Here is an 8,403-nt window from a genome sequence, read left to right as displayed (position 1 = left end):
CAACTGATCTAGACCCATCTTAATCCAAACCATTTGATAAATCCACATCAACTTGGGTTGCATAGTTTCGACAGGATTGGTTTAAGCAGCCTGTGTTTTATGGCATTAGTTCTAACAGGTTCACTGGCCATTTACCACAATACATGTGCTCACAGAAGTAGATAATTGAATAAAAAACTCGTCTTTGTTTAGACGTGCCAATTCCCTGCAAGAATATCTACTTCGCAAAAATTCTTAGAAAACAATATTTAATGGGATTTGCAAAATATATAACCCATTAAATCCAGAAGAAAACGTCATCGAATCACAGAAAGCATCGCCATAGCTAGTGATGGTGCGAAGAGGTCAGCGATGGAGCTGAATACAATGTCTGGCCTGCCGCCTGCATACAGCCATAGTTGAATACAATAGACAAATATAAAGTAAATACTTTCTCCAAATTTTAAGTTTTTAATGCATGAAGCTGAAGCATTATTATTGTGAAAGTGTAAATATAATCTATTCATAATCATAGTAAATTACATAATTATAGTAGATTATTTAATCATATGATTGATAGAATATTTTTAGAAATTATCTTAATAAAATCTTGTAATTTGTATATATACACATTTACTTTAATAGAAAAATATGCTGAAATTGTCCGATCATTCATTATGTTATTGCATGGTATCAGAGTCTCTCCTATAGAGATTTGAATTTTTTTTTGTTCTGTTTGGAGACTTAAAGACTCCTGTTCTTTATCTTATTGCATGGTATAATAGTCTCTCCCATAGAGATTTGAACTTTTTTTTTTTCTGTCCTATTTAGAGACTTAAACCTCCTGTTCTTTTAGGTTATCCATATAGGGTAACATCCATCTCTCACCGCCTATCCAGGAAAGACGCCGGAGCGCCAACGAAGCTGCCTTGAAGAGCCGACAATTGTCCGGCTGGTGAGTGAGCTTCACACTAGGGGTGAGCAATCGGTCGATTCGGTTCAAAACCGAACCGAACCGAATAAACCGAAAACCAAAATTTAAGTATTTATAAAAATCAAATCGAATCGATTTTGGTCAGAAACTAAACCGAATCGATCTAATTCGGTTCGATTTGATTTGGTTTGATCGGTTTCAATTTTTAATAAATTTTTTATTTTTAGTATTTTAAAATTTAATTAAAATATTTTAATTTTAATATGATTTAATTTCTCTATATTATTGAAAATAACATATTATTATCACTAATCGGTTTGGTTTTTTTAATTTTTTTCTGATAAAAACCGAACCAAACCTAAATAACTGAAAAATTTTGAAATGAAAAACTAAACCGAACCAAAATAAATAAAAAACCGAACCGAATTTTTAAATTAAGTCGGTTCAGTCGATTTTTTCAGTTTGAACCGAATACTGTTCACCCCTACTTCACGCGCCGCGACAAGATTTCTAACGCCATCGCACTTGCCTGCGCTTTGAGGCGCGTCGCGTGTCCGTTGCTGCTCCGGTCACCCTCGCCGGAGTCGCCTCGAAGCCCTCTCATCAGTTCTGTGGTCCGTTTACCGTTTGGGTGTTGGGTGGAGGTGTTTTTGGTTTGGATCTCATTTCGATACTGTTCATGTCCTATTTCTTCAGTGATAGCCTACTGTTCACTGGGTTAGGTTTTATTATCTTCCTTTAATTCATTTGAAGGTATAGGAATATAGGGTTTTGATTGAAATGGTTTCTGATAGTAAGACCCATATTATTAAAATTATCTCAATGTCTTCAGTAGCGGCTGAGACAGGTAAAACGTGTTTTATTTCCTCTTCATATAAATGGGTCATTGATTTTGGTGCCACGGATCACATGACAGGTAATCCTTATATTTTTACTAGCTTTCGATCTCATAAAGCACCTTCTGCTATTATTATAGCTGATGGGTCAACTTATAATATTGAGGGTTCTGAGACTGTTAAACCTACTCCTTTTATTACCCTATCATTTGTGCTAAGTTTACTTAATCTTGCCTTTAATTTAATCTTTGTGAGTAAACTTACTAAATATCTAAATTGTTGTATTTTCTTTTTTTCCTGATCATTGTCGCATTCAGAATCTTATGACGAAGCAGATTATTGGTAAAGGACATGTATCTGGAGGCTTCTACATTTTGGATGCATGGGTGCCTCGGTCTGTTGCCTGCTCTAGTTGCCTGCTCTAATGTCGTATCTCTGTTTGAAGCACATTGTTGGTTGGTACATCCTTCTTTACCAGTTTTGAAGAAATTATGCCCTCAATTTCATAAGGTATCTTTATTGAAATGTGAGTCATGTCATTTTGCAAAACATCATTGAAGCTCTTTAAGTCTTAGAGTTAATAAACGAGCTGAGTCTGCTTTTGAATTAGTTCATTCAGATATTTGGGGCCCATGTCCAGTTGGATCTAAGTCTAGATTCATATATTTTATCACTTTTGTGGATGATTACTCTAGAATGACTTAGATTTATTTTATGAAGTATTGTTTGGAAGTGTTTTCTTATTTTTCTGCCTTTTGTGCTGAAATTAAGACTTAATTTAATGTTTTTATGCAAATTTTACGGAGCGATAATGCTAAAGAATATATGTCAGAATCATTCCAGTCTTATATGACTCAACATGATATTCTTCACCAATCGCCATGTGTTGATACACTCGCTCAAAATGGGGTAGCTGAAAGGAAGAATCGACATCTTCTTGAAACTGCTCGAGCTCTATTGTTTCAAATGTAAGTTTTTAAGCAATTTTGGGCCGATGATGTCTCTATTATATGCTTTCTCATTAATCGCATGCCCTCCACAGTACTAAACGGTAATACTTTTTATAATGTCCTCTTTCCTAAGAAGCTATTATTTCCTCTTGAACCACAACTGTTTGACAGCACTTGCCATATTCGGAATGTCAGACCTCATATAACTAAACTTGATCCTAAAGTTTTGAAGTGTGTTTTTTTGGGATATTATCGCCTTCAGAAGGGGTGCCGGTGTTACTCTCCAAACTTCAATAAATATCTGGTCTCAAGATATGTAGCCTTTTTCGAGCAAATTCTTTTTTATCCTATTGCACAAACCTCTCCTGATCAAGAGGAGAACGATGAGTGGGTCATCTATAGAATCATATTTGATGGTGGGACCTCTTCGAGTATGCCTTCCACTGTACAATCTGATAGTAACATTCCTCCTAGTACTTAGCCTCCTGTTAAACCGTCAATTGTTCAAGTTTACTCTCGGAGATCAGTACCTGATGATACATGTCCTGCACAAGAACCTTTTTCGCCATTGGATCCACCACCGAGTGACCTTAACCTCTCCATTAGTCTTCGTAAAGGTAAATGACAATGTCAATCTACCTATTTTGTTGCTAACTTTCTGTTTTATAATCACCTATTATAATACCCGGCTAGACTCCGGTATCGGAATTCCTACCGTCCGGTGGAATCTCGGATGTCGGAAGCCTCTAGTAGGGTAGAAACATGTTTTCATAAAATGTTTTAAAGTATTTCATGGTTTTAAGTATGGAAATTTAATGAGTTTTTGCATGAAAAGTCTTTGGAGGAAAACCCAGGTTCGGCCGCCGAAAGTCAAGTTCGGCCGCTGAACATGCATGCGTTTTGGAGGCACGTTAGGCCCCCGAAAGCATGAGCGAGGGCAGTCCAGGTTCGGCCGCCGAAAGTCAAGTTCGGCCGCCGAACATGGCATGCATGCGGAGGCACATTAGGTCCACACGGGCGAGCTTTTTCTCCCCCGTTGGCGGCCAAGGTGAGTCTCCGCCACCCCTCCCTCGATCTTGAGTGTTTTCCTTAGATCTTTCATGATTTTCACGGGTTTTAACTTCTGTTTCGAAGATCTGTAAGTAAAGAGCAAGTTTTGGGTACTTGGAGGTTCGAAGAGCTCAATCTCTCCATCTCCAAGCTAGGATTGCCCTTCCTCTCGTTTCTTCAAGAGGTAAGCTCGGATCCACTCTTGTTATGTGTTTTAAACAAGCATTAAGTCGTTTTATGGGTAGAGATGCATGTTTAGGCTTGTTGATGAGTTATGGGTTTTGATATTTTGATGAACAATGTATGTTGATTTTGTGTGTTTGAAGTGTTGTAGTTGGGGTATATGCTAGTTTGAGACCCCTAGGTGTAATGTATGATATGTATGCATGTTTTAGAACTAGTTTATGCATGATTTGAGAGTTTGGAGGCGAAAATGCTTAAGGGAGCCAAGTTTCTGCCCTTTGGCAGAAACCAGGTTCGGCAGCCGAAGGAGCTTTCGGCCGCCGAACATGGCTGGGGAGGCTGGCATTTCGGCTGCCGAAGTTGCCCCCGAAAGGAGACTTTCGTCTCTGTCTGGCACTTTCGGCCGCCGAACATGCATGAGTTTCGCCTCTGTCTGGGAGTTTCGGCCGCCGAAGGTGCCGCCGAACCTGCCTGACTTTCGGCTCTGGAGGGACTTTCGGCCGCCGAACCTGCCGCCGAAAGTGCCCTGTCCAGCCATTTCTTGCATGTTTTTATGTGATGATTTCATGATGTTTTAGGGGGTTTTTGGGGAGTATGTTAGAGTTATGTTTATGTATGTTTGGTCCCTCATTGGAGTCCACCTGTGTAGGTTCGGACCCGAGGAACCGAGGACCCCAGCAGTGAGCCAGCTGCTACAGAGTTTGTCAGAGCTAGCCAGAGGTGAGTGGAATAAACTTTAAGTTTTAAAATAAACAAAATATGAATTTTGAGCATGATCCATGCATCATGAATGCCATGAGATATAGTAGGTTGCTTGCATTAGTATTCACGAATATGTTGCATTGCATTTATGATGTTGATGTGGATTGGTCATTGGATGATTCTTTAGTCCTCATATGATATGATGATGTTATGGCATGATATGGTATGGAAGTCCAGGTTGTACCCATTCTACGTCCCTGGCACGATGTAAGAGGAAGTCCAGGTTGTACCCATTCTACGTCCCTGGCACAGTTGGACTGTATGATATGTTATGTTAAGGGAAAGACCGGTTGTACCCATTCTACGTCCCGGCACAGTTGGACTATGTAGAGGACTATAGGTGACAATACCATCCGAGATGTGATTTGTTGTGATGTGTTGCATTACATAATGGCATGAGATTTTAAGTATAGGTTTTCTCTATTCTGCTCACTGGGCTTTGTAGCTCACCCCTCTCCCCTAACCCCAAATGTGCAGGTACAGGGTAGACCAGGAGGTTAGCCAGAGTTTTGAAGTATGCCTATGTAATAGTTAGATTGTGGACATGACAATTGTACTATGATGTAATGTAAGAGATTTCAGTATGTATGTATTGAGGTTATAGATGTGCTTGACCCTATGAGTATTGTAATCCCTTGTTGATACATGATCTTGATGTCTATTGATGTTTATGTTTAAGCCAACTCATCTCATGTTGTATCGCCCGTTGGGGCATTGGTGAGATCCCACAGAGGGATCATAGTTATGTTTACGACTATGTTCAGGTTGAGTTGGATGTTGAAGGAAAAGGTTTTAAATTTTTATGCATGTTGTTGATCATGTATGGGATTATACAGGTTTACAGGTTATATGTTTGGCTTGCTACGGGTCCCGGCGGCCTTAAGTCGACCCGGATCCTAGCGCCGGTAACGGTCCGATTTTCGGGTCGTTACACCTATCTCCTTCAACCTCCATAATTATCTCTCTAGATTCTATTTCTTTGCCTAAGACAGTTAAAGAGCCCCTGACTCATTCTGGATGGCATGATACAATGTTTGAGGAGATCAAGACTCTACATGAAAATCATACTTGGAAACTAATTGATTTACTCTCTAGCAAGAAGGCTGTGGGCTGTAAATAGATTTTTGCCATCAAATTCAATTCAGATGGTTCCATAGTAAGGCTTAAGGCCCATCTTGTCGCCAAAGGTTATGCCCAAATCTATGGCGTTGACTATTCTGACACTTTTTCTCCTGTGGCAAAAATGACCTCAGTTCACTTGTTCATCTCCCTAACTGCTTCTCAGCATTGACCTTTACACCAGTTAGATATCAAGAATGCATTTTTACATGATGACCTCCAAGAAGAGGTGTATATGGAGCAACCACCAGGGTTTGTTGCTCAGAGGGAGTATGGGTGTAATACCCGGCTAGACTTCGGTATCGAAATTTCTATCGTCCGGTGGAATCTTGAATGTCAGAAATCTTTAGAAGGGTAAAATCATATTTTTATAAAATGTTTTAAAGTATTTTAAGGTTTTAAGTAAGAAAGAAACTGAGTTTTAAATGAAAAAGACCATGGAGACATTTCCAGGTTCGGCCGCCGAGCATGGGATAGTTTAGGGAGGCAAGTTAGGCTTTCGAAAGTGGCCCAGGTTCGGCCGCCGAATTTGCATGAGTTTTGGAGGCACTTTAGGCTTCCGAAGGTGGTTTGGCCAGCCCCTATAAAAGGCCCCATGGCCGAAAACGGGCGAGCTTTCTCCCCTATTTTCGGCCAACGGTGAGTCCATGCTCTCCCATGGTTGATTTTGATGATTTTCCTCAAATCTTTCAAGTTTTAACGAGTTCTAACTTGGTTTTGAAGAGTTTTGGAGCTAAGATCAAGTTTTGGAGCTTGGAGACCCAAGGAGCTAGATTTCTCCCATCTCCAAGTTTAGATCGCCTCCCCTCTCGATCTTCAAGAGGTAAGAGTAGATCCTTAGCTCATTTCATGTTTTAAACAAGTTTTATGAAAGTTTATGGGGTAGAAATGCATGTGTAAGTTAGTTGTTTGTTGTTAGGGTAAATGTTGAGTTTTTGGGTAATGTATGATGTTTGAGTTGCTTTATGTGTTTGTGTTGGGGTTTAGGATAGTTTGAGACCCCTAAATGCTTATTGCTTGTGTATGCATGTTGTAGAATAGCTAATTGCATGTTTGAATGGTTTGGGAGGCAAAATTGTGCATGAAGAGGCTGAGTTCTGCCATTTGGAAGAACTCAGGTTTGGCAGCCGAAGGACTTTCGGCCGCCGAACCTGCCTGTGGAGGCAAGCTTTCGGCTGCCGAACCCTGCCCCAAAAAGTTGGACTTTCGGCTCTGGAAGGAAGTTTCGGCCGCCGAAGGTGCCGCCGAACATGCATGAGTTTCGGCTCTGGAACCACTTTCGGCCGCCTAAGGTGCCGCCGAAAGTGGCTGAGTTTCGGCTTTGGAGGGACTTTCAGCCGCCGAACCTGCCGCCGAAAGTGCCGTGTTCAGCCTTCCTTTGCATGTTTTCTATGATTGTTTTAAGGTGTTTTAGGGGGTTTTTGGAGAGTAGTTTAGAGTCATGTTCATGTATGTTTGGTCCCTCATTTGAGTCCACCTGTGTAGGTTCGGACCCGAGGAACCGAGGACCCTAGCAGTGAGATAGCTGCTTCAGTGTCTTGTCAGAGCTAGCCTGAGGTGAGTAGAATGACTCTTTATGTTTCAAAGCAAATAATAAAAGTTTTAGCATGATTCACGCATCATGAATGCCATGAGATATATTAGGTTGTTTGCATTAGAATTCACAAATATGTTGCATTGCATATTATGTTGTTGATGTGGATGAACATTGAGTGATCCATTAGTCCTCGTATGGTATGATATGATATGATGATGATACAGTATGGAAGTCCAGGAAAACCCATTCTACGTCCCTGGCACCTTGGAATGTTATGATATATTATGTAAGAGAAAGACCAGGACCCATTCTACATTCTGGCACTAATGGAAATGTAGAGGGCTATTGGTGACAAGTTCATCCTTAAGGTGATTTGTCTGTGATGTGATGCATTTCATGAAAGCATGAACTTTAAATATAATATTTTATTATTCTGCTCACTGGGCTCTACTAGCTCACCCCATTCCCTTAATCCCCCTAGGTTGCAGGTACGGGATAGATCAGGAAGTCAACAAGAGTAAAGTTATGTTTTATGTAATAGCTAGTTGTGGACATGAGAAAGACAATGTAATGTAAAGTATAGTACAGTAATGTAATGTAATGATGTTTATTGAGGTTTAGAGTTGTGCTTGACCCTATTATGTTGGTTAATCCCTTTTTGGTACATGATCTTTTAAGGAAATGATTTATTGATGTTTATGTAAACCAAGCTTAATGTATGATATGTTGCCCCATTGAAGCATTTGATGAGGGCTCCAATGTGGGGTTTTATGCTTATGAGTTGTGCATGCACAGGTTAAGCTTGATGAATGAAAGAGAAAGTTTAAAATTTTTATGTATATGTTTGATCATGTTTGGGATTTAACAGGTATACAGGAGGCATGTTAGGCTTGCTACGGGTCCCGGCGGCCTTAAGCTGATCTGGATCCTAGCGCCGGTAGCGGTCCGGTTTCCGGGTCGTTACAATGGGAAAGTCTGCCATTTGAAGAAATCTTTATATGGTTTGAAGCAAAGTTCATGTGCATGGTTTGGCAAGTTTAGTGAAGTTCAAAT

This window comes from Manihot esculenta, chromosome 3 (genome assembly GCF_001659605.2).
Source record: "Manihot esculenta cultivar AM560-2 chromosome 3, M.esculenta_v8, whole genome shotgun sequence".
NCBI lineage: Eukaryota > Viridiplantae > Streptophyta > Magnoliopsida > Malpighiales > Euphorbiaceae > Manihot > Manihot esculenta.
The sequence above is the reverse complement of the archived record's forward strand: the minus strand, read 5'-3'. Positions refer to the sequence as shown.